Below are 19832 nucleotides of genomic sequence, written 5' to 3'. Positions count from 1 at the left end.
AGGTCAAGCCTTGGTAAATTAAAAAAAATGGAAATTGTATCAAGTATCTTTTCTGAACACAACGCTATGAGACTAGATATCAATTACAGGACAAAAACTGAAAAAAATACACACACATGGAGGCTAAACAATATGCTACTAAATAACCAAGAGATCACAGAAGAAATCAAAGAAGAAATTAAAAAATACCTAGAAACAAATGACAATGAAAACACGACAGCCCAAAACCTATGGGATGCAGCAAAAGCAGTTCTAAGAGGGAAGTTTATAGCAATACAGTCCTACCTCAAGAAACAAGAGAAATCTCAAATAAACAACCTAGCCTTACACCTAAAGCAGTTAGACAAAAAAGCACAAAAAAACACCAAAGTTAGAAGAAGGAAAGAAATCATAAAGATCAGATCAGAAATAAATGAAAAAGAAATGAAGGAAACGATAGTAAAGATCAATAAAACTAAAAGCTGGTTCTTTGAGAAGATAAACAAAATTGATAAACCATTAACCAGACTCATCAAGAAAAAAAGGAAGAAGACTCAAATCAACAGAATTAAAAGTGAAAAAGGAGAAGTAATAACTGACACTGCAGAAATACAAAGGATCATGAGAGATTACTACAAGCAACTATATGCCAATAAAATGGGCAACCTGGAAGAAATGGACAAATTTTAGAAAAGCACAACCTTCTGAGACTGAACCAGGAAGAAATAGAAGATATAAATAGACCAATCACAAGAACTGAAATTGAAGCTGTGATTAAAAATCTTCCAACAAACAAAAGCCCAGGACCAGATGGCTTCACAGAAGAATTCTATCAAACATTTAGAGAAGAGCTAACACTGATCCTTCTCAAACTCTTCCAAAATATAGCAGAAGGAGGAACACTCCCAAACTCGTTCTATGAGGCCACCATCACCCAGATATCAAAACCAGACAAAGATGTTACAAAAAAAGAAAACTACAGGCCAATATCACTGACGAACATAGATGCAAAAATCCTCAACAAAATACTAGCAAACAGAATCCAACAACACATTAAAAGGATTATACACCATGATCAAGTGGGGTTTATCCAGGAAAGCAAGGATTCTTCAATATATGCAAATCAATCAATGTGATACACCATATTAATAAGTTGAAGGATAAAAACCATATGATAGTCTCAATAGATGCAGAAAAAGCTTTCAACAAAATTCAACACCCATTTATGATAAAAACTCTTCAGAAAGTAGGCATGGAGGGAACTTACCTCAACATAATAAAGGCCATATATGACAAACCCACAGCCAACATCACTCTCAATGGTGAACAACTGAAACCATTTCCACTAAGATCAGGAACAAGACAAGGTTGCACACTCTCACCACTATTATTCAACATAGTTTTGGAAGTTTTAGCCACAGCAATCAGAGATGAAAAAGAAATAAAAGGAATCCGAATCAGAAAAGAAGTAAAACTGTCACTGTTTGCAGATGATATGATACTATACATAGAAAATCCTAAAGACGCTACCAGAAAACTACTAGAGCTAGTCAATTAATTTGGTAGAGTAGAAGGATGCCAAATTAATGCACAGAAATCTCTGGCATTCCTATACACTAATGATGAAAAATCTGAAAGAGAAATTAAGGAAACACTCCCATTTACCATTGCAACAAAAAGAATAAAATACCTAGGAATACACCTACCTAAGGAGACAAAAGACCTGTATGCAGAAAACTATAAGACACTGATGAAATAAATTAAAGGTGATACAAACAGGTGGAGAGATATACCGTGTTCTTGGATTGGAAGAATCAATATTGTGAAAGTGAGTATACTACCCAAAGCAATCTACAGATTCAATGCAATCCCTATCAAATTAGCAATGGCATTTTTCACAGAACTAGAACAAAAAATTTCACAGTTTGTATTGAAACACAGAAGACCCCGAATAGGCAAAGCAATCTTGAGAAAGAAAAACGGAGCTGGAAGAATGAGGCTCCCTGACTTCAGACTATACTACAAAGCTACAGTAATCAAGACAGTATGGTACTGGCACAAAAACAGAAATGTAGATCAATGGAACAGGATAGAAAGCCCAGAGATAAACCCACACACATATGGTCACATTACTTTTGGTAAAGGAGGGAAGAATAAACAATGGAGAAAAGACAGCCTCTTCAATAAGTGGTGCTGGAAAAAGTGGACAGCTACATGTAAAAGAATGAAATTAGAACACTCCCTCACACCATACACAAAAGTAAACTAAAAATGGATTAAAGACCTAAATATAAAGCCAGACACTATCAAACTCTTAGAGGAAAACATAGGCAGAACACTCTATGACATAAATCACAGCAAATCCTTTTTGACCCACCTCGTAGAGAAATGGAAATAAAAACAAAAATAAAGAAATGGGACCTAATGAAACTTAAAAGCTTTTGCACAGCAAAGGAAACCATAAACAAGACAAAAAGACAGCCCTAAGAATGGGAGAAAATATTTGCAAACGAAGTAACTGACAAAGGCTTAATCTCCAAAATATACAAGCAGGTCATGCAGCTCAATATCAAAAAAACAAACAACCTAATCCAAAAACGGGCAGAAGGGACTTCCCTGGTAGCACAGTGGTTAAGAATCCACCTGCCAATGCAGGGAACACGGGTTCGAGCCCTGGTCCGGGAAGATCCCACATGCTGTGGAGCAACTAAGGTCGTGCAGCACAACTACTGAGCCTGTGCTCTAGAGCCCGCTAGCCACAACTACTGAAGCCTGTAGGCCCAGAGCCCATGCTCTGCAACAAGTGAAACCACGGCAGTGAGAAACCCACGCACCGCAACGAAGAACCAATGCAGCCAAAGTAAATAAATAAATTTTAAAAAACCAAAAAAACAAAAATGGGCAGAAGACCTAAATTGACATTTCTCCAAAGAAGATATACAGATTGCCAACAAACTCATGAAAGGATGCTCAACGTCACTAATCATTAGAGAAATGCAAATCAAAACTACAATGAGGTATCACCTCACACCAGTCAGAATGGCCATCATCAAAAAATCTACAAACAATAAATGCTGGCGATGGTGTGTAGAAAAGGGAACCCTCTTGCACTATTGGTGGGAATGTAAATTGATACAGCTACTATGGAGGTTCCTTAAAAAAATAAAAATAGAACTACCATATGACCCAGGAATCCCACTACTGGGCATATACCCTGAGAAAACATAATTCAAAAAGAGTCATGTACCACAATGTTCATTGCAGCACTATTTACAATAGCCAGGACATGGAAGCAACCTAAGTGTCCATTGACAGATGAATGGATAAAGAAGATGTGGCACATATATACAGTGGAATATTACTCCGCCATAAAAAGAAACGAAATTGAGTTATTTGTAGTGAGGTGGATGGACCTAGAGACTGTCATACAGAGTGAAGTAAGTTAGAAAGAGAAAAACCAATACCGTATTGTAACACATATATATGGAATCTAAGAAGAAAAAAAAAGTTCTGAAGAACCTAGGGGCAAGACAGGAATAAAGATTCAGATGTAGAGAATGGACTTGAGGACACAGGGAGGGGGAAGGATAAGCTGGGAGAAAGTGATAGAGTGGCATGGACATATATACACTACCAAATGTAAAATAGATAGCTAGTGGGAAGCAGCTGCATAGCACAGGGAGATCAGCTCGGTGCTTTGTGACCACCTAGAGGGGTGGGATAGGGAGGGTGGGAGGAAGACACAAGAGGGAGGGGATATGGGGATATATGTATATGTATAGCTGATTCACTTTGTCGTACAGCAGAAACTAACACAATATTCTAAAGCAATTATACTCCAATAAAGATGTTAAAAAAAAAAAAGATCTACTCTCTTTACAACTTTCAAGTTTACATTAGATTCCCCAGAACTTGTTAATCTTATAACTGGAAGTTTGTACACTTTGACCAACATCTTCCCATCTACCCCAGCCCCTGGTAACCAACACTCTACTCTATGTTTCTCTGAGTTTGACCTTTTTAGCTTCCACATGTACATGAGATCATCCAGTGTTTGTTTTTCTCTGCCCTACTTCACTTAACACAATGCCCTAAGTGTTCATCCAAGTTGTCCCAAACAGCAGGATTTCCTTCTTTCTCATGGCTGGATAATATTCCCTCACACACACACGGATATTTTTATTCTTGGTAATATGTGTGGTGCTGGAGCTTCCAAGCCTCTGAGGAAAGCAAGGTCAAGGTATTCAACTTAATTGGCGCTCAACCCAAACCAACCCAATCCCATCCTGTCTCCCACTTGCAGAAGGACCTGAGTGCCCGTGCTGTTTTGGAGCAGGGAAATGACTAATGTGAGCCACGTGGAGCCTGTCCTTGCATCCAGCAGAGAAAGAGGGGCAGGATGACCTGGGAGGAGGTGCACAAGAGAGAGAGGCAGAGAGAGAAGAAATGGGGAAGCGGGGAGGTGCAGTGTAGACAATGCCATCCTTGTTGCAATGAAAAGAGGATTGTATGTATTCTTTAGGGGCCTGAAGGCCAGTTCCTGGCACTGAGGACCCAAGCAGGGAGAACACACAGCATTGCAGAGTGCAGGAGCAGGGAGCAGATCAGAAAGCCTCTACTGTCTCTCTGAAGCTGGCATGGGGGGAGTGTGAAGTCCTGTGTCCTGGGGCACTGGCCAGGGCCCACCCATCAGGAATGGAAAATACCAGCACTCTCCATACCGTATATTATGAGGCTGTGAGACCCGAAATGTTATCCTATCATATCCTTTTCAGGCAAACCTATGACACTCATTGAAACTGGCTACTTCATTTTTTCATCTTTGGAATGTGTTACAGTCATCCATTCATAACACAGATATTTCCTGAGCACCTTTAGATACCAGGCACCATGAGACCCAGTGAATAAAATAGACACAGTCTCTGTCCTCATGGAGCATAGAACCTCTAACAATGTGTCAGGCAGTGTAAGTGTTATGAGTGGAACATACACGGTGGAGCCCAGGGTGGGAGCACCCCACCTAATGGGGACATGGAGGTGGATGAAGAGGGCTGGTGTTAGGAAAACTTCTCGTAAGAAGTGGTGTCTTGGTAGATACAGGGAACAGAGTAGTGGTTACCAGAGGGGCAGGGGTTGAGGGTGAGGGTGATTTACTGTATGGTGACGGATGGAAACTAAACTTTTGGTGGTAAGCACGCTGTAATGTAGTTGTAACACATGAAACGTATAATGTTATAAACCAATGTTAACTCAATAAAAAATAAATTTAAAAAATTAAAAAGTAGTGATGTCTAAGTCAAGAACAGAAGGACCGAATGGAGTTCACTCATAAGCAGAGGAATATAGACTTTTCTCTGGAAGGCTTTGAAAATACAGAAGGTTCTGGTCTCCCCAAGGCCATTTCAATGTGGTTCTCCATGAAGGAATGCAGTTGGACTAAATATGCCTTCAAAAATCAAGCTTCTTTTTTAGTCATCTTTTAAAACTATGAATATTTCCATCATATAGAAAAGTGAGTGGGATAATATAGCAAACAGCTTTACTGTTACCACCCTGCTCCAAGTTACCCTGAATGAATCTCCTCCTGCAGAGTCACCCAGCTGCTGCCCTTGCCCCCTAGTCCATTCTCAACACAGCATCCAGAGTGGTCCTGTTAACATGTAGCTCTGATCATGCCTCTTCTCTGTTCAGAACCCTCCTATGGCTCCCATCTCACTCAGTGTGTGTGCTGGTCCTGCATGATGCCCCTCCCTGCCCCCATTACCTCCCTGAGCTCATTTCTGCTCCATTCCACTGTCCTCCTTTCCCTTCCACAGGCACGGTCCCGTGTGAGGCTCTTCGTCCTGCCCTATGATCACTTTGGATGGGGGAGATCTCTAGAAATTCAATAGTTTTCTTACTATACTCTGGAAGTAGAGTAAGAGCAGCTGAAGAGCTTTGAACATTGGTTAAGCAGACTCTCAGCCACACCTCTTCAACCTTTAGTTCTTTCAGGCACTAAAGACAAACAGAATTAGGAAGGAGAAGGGGGATACTCAAGAGAAAAGGATGTGGAGGAAAATGCCACAAATATTGTCTTTTATATTTGGATATGACAGAAAGTTTACAGGAAGAGTATAGGAGGGAAATAAACAAATGCACTTTAGGTATTTTTCTGAGCATTTTTTTGTTTTTGTAACTATTTTGATATAATTTCAAATTTATAGAAAAGTTGCAAAAGTAGTACAAGGAACTCCTGTGTACCCTTGTCCCATATTAATCATATGTTTACATTTTACCTCCCTCCCTCATCTCCCCCATAGTACATATGTATAAATATGTATTTTTAAAAACCATTCAAGGGTAAGCTGGAGACGTTGGGTGCCTTTACCATTAAATACTTCCATGTTTATTTCCTAAGAACAAGGATGTTATCTTATACAACCATAGTCAATTATTTCTGGGCATTTTAAATCACTTTTGCAGTATTTTCAAGTGACTTCCTACTACAGGATACCCTTTACTAAAAAACATGCACCAAAATGGGTTGAACTGATGCCCTTGTTTTACCCAGTGGGATACTGAAATGCAGGTTAAGGCTCACAGACCTTCCAAATTCTACTGATTTTATTTCAATCTGGAAAAAAAATATCTAATCCTCAGTAAAGTGGTGAAACATTTATTGGCCTTTGAAAACACTGCCTACTTGGTTAATATCCTTTTCCCTTAATAGTCTGCTTCAATGCAATGGTATTTTATTAATTTATTAGCCATCAGAATCCTATTAAGAGACAGTGTTGGAGCTGGAAGGGATTTTAGAGATTCTTCCAGCCCTACTTTACAGTTAAGCAAACTGGGGACCAGAAAGACACAGCCCACTGTCTCAGGGCAGTGCTTGGGACTGGAGCCCAGAGATCTAACTCTAAACTTGGAAGACCCTTCAGAGAGGACCAGTCTAGTGTGTGTGAGGGGGAGCCCATGGGGGTCTTGGGAACCCACGGGGCTCTAGAGGTGGTATGGTGAGTGAGGGGAGCCAGACCCCAGCCTCCAGCCGCTGTCCGAGAACCCTGCTTTCACCTTTGTTTCATATACTGAGCTTCTGCATAAGATTTTCTGTGAAGAAAGGCCTTACTACTTAAAAAATAAGACTTAGTGAGGTTTAAAGATGGGCTCAGTATTACCCAGCAAGTGGATGTCAGAGCCAGGGTGAGGACCTGAGCCTCCCCTCTCCATCCAGTGGGTGTCCTGTTCCACCCTCACACCACAGAGCTGCCTCTCAGCCATATGCTTCACCTCTTCTTTTCAATCATTGCCCTGGGGGAGCAAGGAGCAAAACATTTAAAAAAAGGATTCATCTTATCAAAGGATGACTTCACTTCTCCAAAGCCCTCTCGCTACCATTCATTCCTCTCCCACATGTACCTTTACTCTGACACTGATCAAGAGTCCCAGGACATGCTTCTTACTCCCCCAGATTATAACAGTGTTTTCATAATAATACATTTCACTGCAGATCACTCATATAACTACTACTCTGATTTTTTTAAAAATAAATTTATTTATTTATTTTTGGCTGCGTTGGGTCTTCATTGCTGTGCGTGGGCTTTCTCTAGTCGCGGTGAGCGGGGGCTACTCTTCATTGTGGTGGGCGGGCTTCTCCTTGCAGTGGCTTCTCTTGTTGAGGAGCATAGGCTCTAGGCGTGTGGGCTTCAGTAGTTGTGGTACTCGGGCTTCAGTAGTTGTGGCTCATGGGCTCTACAGCTCAGGCTTAGTAGTTGTGGCGCACGGAGATTGGTAGCACAACAATGTGAATGTACGTCATGCTACTGAACTGTTACTAAGATGGTAAATCTTATGTTATGTGTATTTCACCACAATTTAAAATAGCCCCCACAAAAAAGGAAGCCTCAAAAGGACTAAACTATTTCCAAGTAATGTAACTGCATCCTAGAACAAAGCTCAAGAGTATAATTATAGAGTGTAATTTTAGAATTATAGGATATAATTTATAGAATAATTATAATTTCTATGAAGAAACACAAAAATATCTAGCACTGAACAAGGAAATATTCACAATGTCTGACATCCAATCAAAAATTACAAGGCATGGGCTTCCCTGGTGGCGCAGTGGTTGAGAATCTGCCTGCCAATGCAGGGGACACGGGTTCTAGCCCTGGTCTGGGAGGATCCCACATGCCGCGGAGCAACTGGGCCCGTGAGCCACAACTACTGAGCCTGCGCGTCTGGAGCCTGTGCTCCGCAACAAGAGAGGCCGTGATAATGAGAGACCCGCGCACCGCGATGAAGAGTGGCCCCCACTTGCCGCAACTAGAGAAAGCCCTCGCACAGAAACAAAGACCCAACACTGCCATAAATTAAAAAAAAAAAAAAATTACAAGGCATGTAAGAAGAAGGAAAAATACAACCTATATGAGGAGAAAATGAGGAGAAAAATCAATCAAAAAAAACAGAACCCCAAATGACACTTATGATGGAATTAGTAGACAAGAACACTAAAGCTATATCCCATATGTTCAAGAATTTAGAGGAAAGAGTGAACATGAAAAGTAAAGACATGGAAGACATTTTAAAAGACCCAACTCAAACTTTTAGAGATGGAAAATACAATATCTGAGGTAAAAAAAAATACACTAGATGGGAGTTAGGGCAGACTAGGTGCTGCAGAAGAAAAGATTAGCAAATTTGAAGACACCACAATAGAAATTATCCAAAATGAAGCACACAGAGGGGGAGAAAAAAAAAACTGAAAGAAAAGTAAATAACAGCGTCAGAGAGCTGTGAGACAACTTCAAGCGACCTAATGTAATTAGAGTTTAATTAGAGTCCAAAAAGTGGGGATGAGAAAGAAAATATATTTGAAGAAATACTGGCCAAATTTTTTCAAATTTGATCAGAATGAAAAATCCACTGGTTCAAGAAGTTCAACAAAGCCCAAGCACAAGAAATATGAAAAAAAAAAACCCAAAACTACGTAAATGTCGCAATGAAATTGCTTAAAACCAGTGATAATGAGAAAATCTTGAAAGCATCCAGAGGGAAAAAAGCACATATTACATACAGAGGAACAAAAACAAGGATGAGAGCATATGTCTTGTTGGGAACAATGCAAGACAGAAGACAGTGGAGCATCTTTAAAGCACTGAAAGAAATAAAACAAAACTGTCCATTGAGAATTCTGTATCCAGAAAAAATATCTTTCAAAAATGAGAATAAAATGAAGGCTTTTTCAGACATACAAAAACTAAGAGAATTCATTGCCAGCAGACCTGCATTAAGAAATGTTAAAAGAACTCCTTCAGTTAGATGGAAAATCTACCAGTCTGCAATATTGATAGCATAAAGGAATAAACAGCATCAGAAATGTAAATATGTTGATAAATCTAAAAGATTTTTCTAATTCTAAAAAATCTTTAAAAGATAATGACTATTTAAAGCAAATATAATAACAATGTATTTTGGGGTTTAAAACATATGTAGAAGTAAAATATATTAAAATAATCACACAAAGGCCAAGAAATAGACTGTTGTAAGATTCTTATATGATATGTGAAGTGGTATAATAGTACTTGAAGGTAGATGATAAGATGTATACATACTATTAACCCTAAAACAACCACTAAACAAAACAAAACAATTATCACTAGTAAGCCAGCAATGGAGATAAAATGGAATCACAAAAAATGCTCAAGTAATTCAAAGAAGACAGAAAAAGATGAAAAAATGAACAAAGGGCAGTTGGACAAATAGAAAATAAATGGCAAAATGGTAGATTTAACCAGCTATAATAGCACCAAATGTAAATGATCTAAAGCAGGCTGCCCAATAGAACTATCTGTGATGATGGAAATGTTCTTTATCTGTATTCACTAATACTCAGTCACATGTGATTATGAAGCACTTGAAATGTGGCTTGTGAAGTGAGTTTTAACTTTTATTAAATTTTAGTTAACTTAAGTTAAAATAGCCACATATGTCTAGTGGCCTATTGGACAACATAGTTTTAAATACCCCAATGAAAAGGCAAAGATTGCTAGTTTGGTAAAAGAGCAAGGCCCAACTATATGTTGGCAAAAGAAACTCTTTACATATAAAGAAACAAATAGAGTAAAAGTAAGAAGATGGAAAAAATATATCATGCAAACATTAATCAATAAAGGCTGATATATTTATATCAAAGTATTCATCAAGAGGACATAACAACTCTGAAGACAAAAAATTCATTTTGTATTACATTGTTGCTGGTGGGGGCAGCTGAGGAAAGAAGGATAGTATATTAGTTTTCTAGGGCTGTTATAACAAAATACCACAGATTGGGTGGCTTAAATCCGTGGTCCCCAACCTTTTTGGCACCAGGGACCCGTTTCGTGGAAGACAGTTTTTCCAGGGACCAGGATGTGGGTGGGGTGGTTTCGGGATGATTCATGCGCATTACATTTATTGTGCACTTTATTTCTATTATTATTACATTGTAATATATAATGAAATAATTATACAACTCACCATAATGTAGAATCAGTGTGAGCCCTGAGCTTGTTTTCACTTGCCACTCACTGATAGGGTTTTGATATGAGTCTGCAAGCAATTGATTTTTTATGGTCTCTATGCAGTCAAACCTCTCTGCTAATGATAATCTGTATTTGCAGCCACTCCCCAGCACTGGCATCACCGCCTCAGCTCCACCTCAGATCATCAGGCATTAGATTCTCATAAGGAGTGCACAACCTAGATCCCTCGCATGCACAGTTCACAGTAGGGTTTGCACTCCTATGAAAATCTAATGCTGCTGCTGATCTGACAGAAGGTGGAGCTCAGGCGGTAGTGCAAGCGATGGGGAGCGGCTGTAAATATGGAGGAAGCTTTGCTTGCTCGCCTGCCGCTCACCTCCTGCTGTGCAGCTCAGTTCCTAACAGGGGGTTGGGGGCCCCTGGCTTAAATGACGGAAATTTATTTTCTCACAGTTCTGGAAGCTGGAAGTCCACAATCCAGCAGGGTTGCTTTCTCCTGAGGCCTCTCTCCTTGACCTGCAGCTGGCCGCCCTCTTGCTGCCTCTTCACCTGGTCGTCCCTCTGCACATGCACCCCTGGTGTTGTTTCTTTCACAAGGACACCTGTCATATTGGATTAGAGCCCACTGTAATGGCCTCATTTTAACTTAATCACCCCTTAAAGGTCCTGTCTCCAAAAACAGCCATATTCTGAGGTAATGTGGATTAGGGCTCAACATATGAATATTGGGGTGGGAGGGAACACAATTCAGCCCATAACAGGCAGGGACATTATTTATCGCAGCTGTCCTCCCAAGAACAGTGTCTCCAGGCTTCCATGGTGCAGTATAATTGTCTGGGAACAGACAGTGCCCTCCCCCTTGTGATGACCATGAGTCAGGGACCAACCCAAGAGAGAGGAGGGCCCAAGGTTGGGGGGCTGTGGCTTACCTCTTAAGAGAGTCATGGAGGAAGATAGACTGGGGAGGAAGAGAACCCTTGTCCACCCAGACTCTTGTGTGACCTCTATTGTTTTTTTTTTAAAAAGGGATAGGAGTGGTTTTTTTAAAAATAAATTTATTTATTTATTTATTTTTGGCTGTGTTGGGTCTTCATTGATGTGCACGGGCTTTCTCTAGTTGTGGCGAGCAGGGGCTGCTCTTTGTTGTGGTGGCTCCTCTTGTTGCGGAACACGGGCTCTAGGCGCGTGGGCTTCCGTAGTTGTGGCATGCAGGCTCAGTAGTTGTGGCTCGAGGGCTCTAGAGCGCAGGCTCAGTAGTTATGGTGCACGGGCTTTGTTGCTCCGTGGCATGTGGGCTCTTCCTGGACCGGGGAGTCGAACCCATGTCCCCCGCATTGGCAGGTGGATTCTTAACCACTGCGCCACCAGGGAAGTCCCATGACCTCTATTCTCTATGACCTTCTGACAACAAATTATGCCTCTCAGATATATCTTTTTTGTTATTTGAAATGTTACTCTATATTTTTTCCTTTTGAATTAATGAAAGGAAAACTTCAATTAAACAATGTTGTTGCTTCTGACGTCAAGGAGAAGGACCAACTGAAAATGCTGACCCTACCTTAAACCCACCAACTCTCCTCACCCACAACAAGCACCTTTGGTTGCCATGGCAACGTTCATGTGGAGGTGCTAGTTCTGGCTTCGCTTTGTTAATGTTAGGAGACTGGAGCTAGTTCATCAGTTTAGCCCCTAAGGTGCAAGGTTTCTAGGTAAGGCTTGAAATTTGGAAGAGAGGAAAGGGAAGGAGGCTGCAGATAGGTCCTGTGGGAGTGAAGGCTTCAGGGGCTCTGAGCTACATGATCTGTGAAAGAAGTTAGAGCAGGTCTATAGAGCAATTTGAAAACAGATGGATTTCTTGAAATCACCACTGTGTTTCCATGGCAACATCTCAGCTGACTCTGTCAGTTACTATAAAGTGTTCTCCCTCTGTGTGGATAGAATCTGGGTGTCAGTTGGAGGGAGGGGACCCAGGACAGGATAAATTGGAGTAAGCTTAGAAGGGTTAGAAATTTGGGTTAGCTATTAGGGCCTTGGGAAAATTCTCCTGAGAGTCAGGCCTCACGTCACCAGGGGAGATGAGAGAAGTCTCCTGCCCTAATGATTTTTATGGGAATGGTGGCAGCAGTTCTTGGCTGGAATGGTTGTGGCTCCTTCCTGCCTGCCTCTAGGCTTTGTTAAACAGAGGATACTCATCAACCTGTAATCTGTTCATTTGGTAAGATACTTATAGAGTGCTTCGCATTGAATTCTGCCAAAAGCATCCATCACACTGGTGAAATGCACGCCCATCATGATGAGGGTCGGTTGCCTATATCCCCCTATGATAGATCTGCAACAAATAAAGGCTAATATTTTAAATCCTCCAAACAGTCAATTGTTTCTTTACACCCACACTTGTGTGTGTGTGTGTTATGCTTAGGGCACCGTGTTAGGTGTTCAAGTTATAGAAAGGAATGAAACCAGGCACAGGCCCTGCCCACGGGAGGCTTACAATCTAGGTGGGATGACAAATGTTTTCATGACAAGACAGAGTGGCATATGCTCCATATTAATGGTGCAGACAGTAGGCTCCATAGGAATTCAAAAGAGGAGCCTTTCTTCCAGGGCTGAGGTGATCAGGGAGAAGTTTACAGAGGGGGTGGGACTTGAACGGTGTTTGAATAAAGGGCAGTACTTGGGTAACAGGAAAGATCTTGAAAACAAATAAGCAAGGGGAATGGCAGGAAAAGAAATACCGAGACAGGAGTCAGTGTGGGTGGTTGTTCAGGGGAAGGGAGCAGACTTATTTGAGAAGAAGGGTTCATGGCACGGAGGGTGGAAAATAAGATTGGCAAGGGAAAGTCAAGGGCTCCAGTTGTCAAGATTCTGAAGGGCATGACAGGGTGTTTAGACTTTCTCCTATAGGCAGTGAAGGGTTTTCAAAGGTTTTGGAGCAAAACAAACAAACAAAAAACCGTAATAATGTAGTAGGATGCTTAATCTGGTAGCTGTGTATAGGATTAAGGAGGGAAGAGCTAGAAAGATTGAATGGAAAACTGATTGAAGGGTTAGGATGGCGGTTGAGGAAATGGAAAGAGAGGGATGCTTGGATGGATGGGTGGATTGGATGGATGGAATGGAGGAACCCCAGGGATACTGAGAAGGAATAGACTGTATCTGATTGGATCCAGCAGAGCAGGTGAGAGAGACTGTAAGGTTTGGGCTGTAAGGTTTGGGTCAGTAGAAAAGCAGTTTATACCTTTAAAAGAAACGATGCCTCTGAAGCCCTGTGTTAATCAAAAACATGAGAGGAAAATTCTTGCCTAAGTAACTCACAACCAAGTAGAAGAAGACAAGTGTGATTAGAGGTGCTAGGACGGCAGCATGTACAGAGTACAGGGAGGGGCTCACAGGAAGGAGTGGCCCTCGATTCTGGGGAGAGGGAGGGGGGTTGTCAGGAAAAGGTTTATAAGAGATGCCCTGGAGCTGAGGGTTGAGGGGGAGTTTGTTTGAGGAAGAAATATGATGTGTTAAGGGTTATATTTGACTTCAGAGTTAATTTTGAGGTGAAGCAGAACATTTAAGTGGGAAGCATTCGTTCATTCTATTTTTTTTTTAATAATAATCTTTATTTATTTATTTATTTTATATTTATTTTTGGCTGTGTTGGGTCTTCGTTTCTGTGCGAGGGCTTCCTCTAGTTACGGCAAGCGGGGGCCACTCTTCATCGCGGTGTGCGGGCCTCTCACTATCGCGGCCTCTCTTGTTGCGGAGCACAGGCTCCAGACGCGCAGGCCCAGTAGTTGTGGCTCACGGGCCCAGTTGCTCCGCGGCATGTGGGATCTTCCCAGACCAGGGCTCGAACCCGTATCCCCTGCATTAGCAGGCAGATTCTCAACCACTACGCCACCAGGGAATCTACGTTCATTCTATTCATTGTTACAGAGGGACCTCTGTATGAGGCTGCCCTTGTGCAGGAATAAAGAGATGAGTAAGACTTGCTCCCCGCCTTCGAGGAACTGCCCATCCAGTGGGGGAAGGAGCATTCACCGTATCATTGAAAGGTATGTGTGAAGACCCGCAACCAAGCGGGTGCTACCGGGGTGCTGGGAACGCAGGAGTGAACAGAACAGACTAGATTCCCCCTCTCACAGAGGCCACGTGCTAGTTAAGAACTTTCTCATAAACAGGCAGAATTAGGCTAAGTAGGAAAGGACAGGTTGAAGGGAAGTGCTGGGGGTGCAGAGAAAAGGAGTAGTGAGTTCTGCCTGGACCATCGCCATCGCGCGGAGGCTGGCGCATCAGGACGTGAGGGCCGACTGATGGGTGCTCTCATTCACAGCAGCCGGAGCCGTCAGTCTGTCAGTCGGGGCTGAGGTTGGGGCGGGAATCAGGTGGCACCGCGGGAGGGACCCCAACGTTGTGTGAGCCTCCTGGTTGCGAGGATGGGCTTGTTTCCCCGCGGAGGCAGCTTTGTAGCTGTGACAGCTGAGCTAGGCACGCGCACCCTGTGTGTTTTGTGCCAGCTGGGACGACCCACCACCACCCAGTGAGCAGTGCATTCACCTGCTCCAGGCCCACGTCCACGGAGCCCTGGCACCAACACCCACGACTGTCACACGATCCAAGGCTCACTTCCTAGTTACAGGATGGTCTCTGGAGAGAGAGTGGGTGTTACGGGTTCAGTTGTGTTCTCCCCCCCATTCACATGTTGGAGTCCTAACCCCCAGGGCCTCAGGAGGTGACTGTATTTGAGATAGGTCTTTACAAGTTAAGTTAAAATGAAGTCATTAGGGTGGACCCTATTCGAGTAGAATTGCTATCCTTATAAAAAGAGGAAATTTGGGCATAGACGTGCGCATGGGGAGACGCCAGGCGAAGAAGAAGGCAGGGGTAGGGGGTGATGCGGCTATAAACTGAAGAGCCCCAGAGGTGGCCAGCAAACCAGCGGCGAGGGGAGCGCCCTGGAACTGATTCTGCCTCAGAGTCCTCAGCTGGGACCGACCCTCCCACACCTTGATTTCGGGCTTCTAGCCTCCAGAACTGTGAGAATAAACGTCCGTTGTTGAAGCCGCCCGGACTGTGGGACTTGCTATGGCCACCCTCGCAGACTCATACAGAGGGTCAGTCACTCTGAGCTCTGTCAGATCAGGAGCCTGTGGGACCCGGTCCCCTGGGGACCGAGGCCACGCTGTCACAGTCCCTGAGGTCCCTGCCCCACCCGATGCTCTTGAAATCCGTGTATTCCTTACGTGCTCTGAGAGTCTCTGTCTGAAGTTCTGTTGTGACTGACTGGCCCTCAGCTCCTTCAGAGAAGCAGTCAACATATGTGCATGCCCATCTTTCCTGACTCGTTTATTTTTCTGAGGATTCTTATTACTAACAGCGGCTAGGCCTCCGGGTGTGCTCTGTGGGACAAGTGTTAGATCTGTGAGGAGGTCAGTTAACAAAGAAAAAAAATTAATACGTGTTTGTGGTGGCGTTTGGCAGGATTTGCAAGACTATATAGCATTTTACTGAGCTGAGAGGGTTTCCACTCCAATTCCTGGCATGAAGGGCAGGGAATCATTTCTGATCACCTTCACCAGCCGGTGACTCTGCTTGGAGCTGAGGCACAAGGAAGTCATGGAAACAGAGACTGGTTAAGAAGGTCCTCTGGGCAGCGTGGATCAATAACCTGTTGTTAGAAAGAGTTTTGGCAAAGCTTAGCTCTGGGGAGTTTATCCGCTCCTGCAGAGACTGGCAGGAGGGTCGTCCGAAGTTCTGTTGGTCTCCCCTCCCCTCCACTCCCTGGCTTCTTCTGCAGGGGGTGAGCAGCTTGCTCTGGATTCACTATCATCCTCCAGAATTCTCCAGAATCCTCCAGAACTCTCCAGGATGTCTCTACTGACTACTCACAGTGCTGCTGTCACTAACCCAGTCTCTCAGGAATGGGGCATAATCACTCCACCTGCTGATTGAACTCTTTTCTCTCACTTACTTTTTTGAAGTCTCAGAAGCAGCGGAATGAACATCATATCCAAGATTATCTTGGCATAGCCATTAGTGAGTTCTGCCTATAAAAGTGTTTGAAGCTAGTGGCCATACTTTTTTTTTAAACTTGCATTCTATTGCTGTTTTTCATTTGTCAGGACTTTCCTCTCCTGAAGTTTATATATGTCTTTAGGATGTGCCAGTCACCAAGCCAAAGACTGTATGTTAATTTTGCTCTTTCTTCACAATACCTCTGTGAAGGAGGTACTGCAGTCATCCCCGTTGTACAGAGGGGGCTTCACAAGGTAAGTGACACGATCAAGGTCGTATAGCCAGTAAATGCTGGAGCTGGGATTCATGCCCGGCACTCGGATTCTAGAGTCCCTGCCCTTAACCGTTGCATCACACAGTAATCTATTTGGGTTTGAATACCCGTGTTGGGGGTATAAAGGTGCTTGGGATGAGTCCCAGTCTCAAGCTCTGGAGAGTTTCAGTACGACTTGGTGGCTGTGGAGCAGGAGAAATGCACAGGACGTTGGGAACTCGGAAGGAGGAGTTTGCCCAGGGTCGGGGTCCTGGAAGACTGTCTGAAGGAAATGATGACTAAATTGGAAGCTAAAGAACTTTTCCATAGAGGAGTCACACAAACAAAGGCATGGAGGCTTGAGTCAGCAAGATGGGGGATGAACAGCAGCTCAGTGTAACGGGGGTGAAAGGAAAGGAGGTGGGAGAGGAGTGGCTGAAATGGAGTTGGAGAGAAGGGGGAGGGGCAGGCTGGGGGAGGCGCCGTCTGACACACCAAGAAGTTTGGATATTCCCCCTGTGGAGGGCGAGGTGCCGCTGAAGGGTTTGGAGAATGAGTGAAATGTTTAGTTTTGTGTTTTAGATAGATCAGTGCTGTGGTTCTGTGGAAGATGGATTTGAGGGAACAAGAGTACAGACAAGGAGACCAAGGAAGGCTACGTACGATAGGAAAGGGGATGGGGATGGAGAGGATTTTGAAATTGACAGGTCCTGACAATTGAGTCCACATGGGGTCGAGGACCAGGAAGTCTTAGCCAACACTGAGCGCTGAATATGTGCCAGGTCTGGTTCTAAGTGTTTGACATATCTTAACTGAGGGGTCCCCAACTCCCCGGCCACAGACAGGTTCTGGTCCTGCGGCCTGTTAGGAACCAGGCTGCACAGCAGGAGGTGAGCTGCAGGCGAGCAAGCGAAGCTTCATCTGTATTTACAGCCGCTCCCCATCGCTTTCATTACCGCCTGAGCTCCGCCTCTTGTCAGCATTATGGTGAGTTGTATAACTATTTCATTACATATTACAATGTAATAATAATAGAAATATAATGCACAATAAATGTAATGCACTTGAATCATCCTGAAACCATCCCCCCAACCCAGTCCATGGAAAAATTGTCTTCCACGAAACCGGTCCCTGGTGCCCAAAAGGTTGGGGATCGCTGTTTTAACTCATTTATGCCCACCACAACCTTCCGAGGTTTTACGGATGAGGACACTGAGGCACAGAGAGGCTGGGTGACTTGGCCCAAGGGCACTCTCATGACCAGTAAGTGACAAAGTGGGGTTCACATCAGGTGGTCTGGCTCTGTCACCTCCTCTCTTCATGACCATGCTGCACCTCTCCTGAGTGAGCTCGGGGGCAGAGGAGGCATCTAGCTGACCCCCCTCTTCCCCTCACCATCACCTCCCCTGCCGACGACCAAGTGCACAGAGGTGCCATTGACCAAGGGCTCTGGAAGGGAGAGAGAAAGAAATGGGGCTCCGTATTACATGTTTTTAGGGGGCAGTGCTTGGGGAACACTGAGTGGAAGCATCCAGCTTAGTCCCTTCCTCCTGGAGCCTCTTGTCACTGAGCCCTGGGGCTTCTACACCTACACTAAATCCTTACACGGCTTTACATTTAGATGACAGATAGATAAGAAAAAAAAATTGGTGGTGCAGGGTCTAAAGTCTCTCATACTCTGAACTGATTCTTCTCTGTTTCCAGTTCACTGACTGGATGGCAGATTAAAATGTGAAGGCTTGACAAAAACATAACGTAGCAGTGCCAACCTTCAGTGTCTGAGGCATAAAATTAAATTTAACGTTGTATTCCCGTTTGAAGACTTGTCATCATACGGCTGGCCAGACAAATATGATTTAGAGGGTTAGGTTTTGAGAAATGAGAAGGAGAAATAAAATATGGAATAAAGGGATAGTGGAGATAACACATTAAAAAAAAAAGCATATCCGATGGTAGTAAGCAGTCCTGTCTGATGGCATTGTTTAATATCGCTTCCTCTTTTGCCTGTTTGACCAAGGGATTCTGCTATGTTGCACAGGTTCTCCTACTGAAGTCTGGAAATTCAGACACCCCTTTACCTCATCCTGACCACCTTTTTCATCTCCGTCTCCTCTCCTAATTCTCTGTACATCTCCTGCTAATTCTCTCTTTTCCTGGGCTTTTGGTCCCTGCCCCCATATTTTTCTTGCCAGCTGCACGGTTCAGTCCGGCTGTGGACTAATTTCCAAGCTCCGAAGGTAAAGCTAAGATCCGGCTCTCTCCCTCCAATCGACCTGAGTACACCCCCTGCCCAGACACCCCAGCCCCTTCTCTTTTAGCCCTGGTCTCTGTCCATGGTGGGGTCTGGTGTCTTCCTGCCGCCACTCCTCTGTGAGATGTCTTCAAAGGGCATCTGCTGGGTCTGCGTCCCGGCCTTCTAGGCTTGTCATTTCTGTCAGTATTAGAAGTGAAATATAGGTCAGCCCCACAGCTCCCAGTGTTAAAAATAAAAGCTTTCTCCCCAGGCTCTGCGCGTTTGTAGATGGGCATGGGTCCCCCCTTCCCAGCAACCCCACTTCTCAGTTGCTTCTTGGAGCTTGGTTGATGCTGCCCTCCATGTAAGAGGGAATCTGAGAATAGAAGAGGAGCTGAAATGATCTCCCTCGCAGACTCCATTCCACAACGTGAAGATTGCCTGATCGGAAGTTGCGAACAGAAGCACTGAGCAGGTTTCCTCCCACTTGTGGGGTGAGGCATGCTGGCTGCTGGAATCGAGGAGAGAGGCTTCTGTCCCATTTTCTGTAGAAGTAGGTCTTGGGGTGGAGCCTGGCAGGGGTCCCTCTCCCTCCGGGGCCACCCAGCACAGCTCTCCTGCCGCAGCCGAGTGACGGGGCAGTGGGATGCCTCAAGGTGTTGCTGCTGGGACCTCCCATCTCACCTTGCTCATTCCTAGTGCCTGCATTTGCACCATCTCAGAAGATCCAGCCCTTTTTCTGTGATAATCTGAAAACTCAGGAGGCGAAAGCAGAGCCTTTTAATTTATTGTTCATGACTGCACACTTCTCTCCTCCTGCACTCTTGTTTTCTTCTTCTTCTCTCTCTCCTTCTAGTCT

The 19832-nt window shown here is 43.9% G+C and overlaps 1 protein-coding gene across 1 annotated transcript in view; it reads left to right on the top strand.

Moving 5' to 3' along the window:
- The window catches only part of SCD5 (stearoyl-CoA desaturase 5), a 162414-nt gene that overhangs the window by 21382 nt on the left and 121200 nt on the right, over positions 1 to 19832 (top strand). The window lies entirely within an intron of this gene.

The sequence above is a fragment of the Eubalaena glacialis genome, chromosome 5 (genome assembly GCF_028564815.1).
Source record: "Eubalaena glacialis isolate mEubGla1 chromosome 5, mEubGla1.1.hap2.+ XY, whole genome shotgun sequence".
Classification (NCBI taxonomy): Eukaryota; Metazoa; Chordata; class Mammalia; order Artiodactyla; family Balaenidae; genus Eubalaena; species Eubalaena glacialis.
This window is presented reverse-complemented; position numbering and strand designations above follow the sequence as displayed.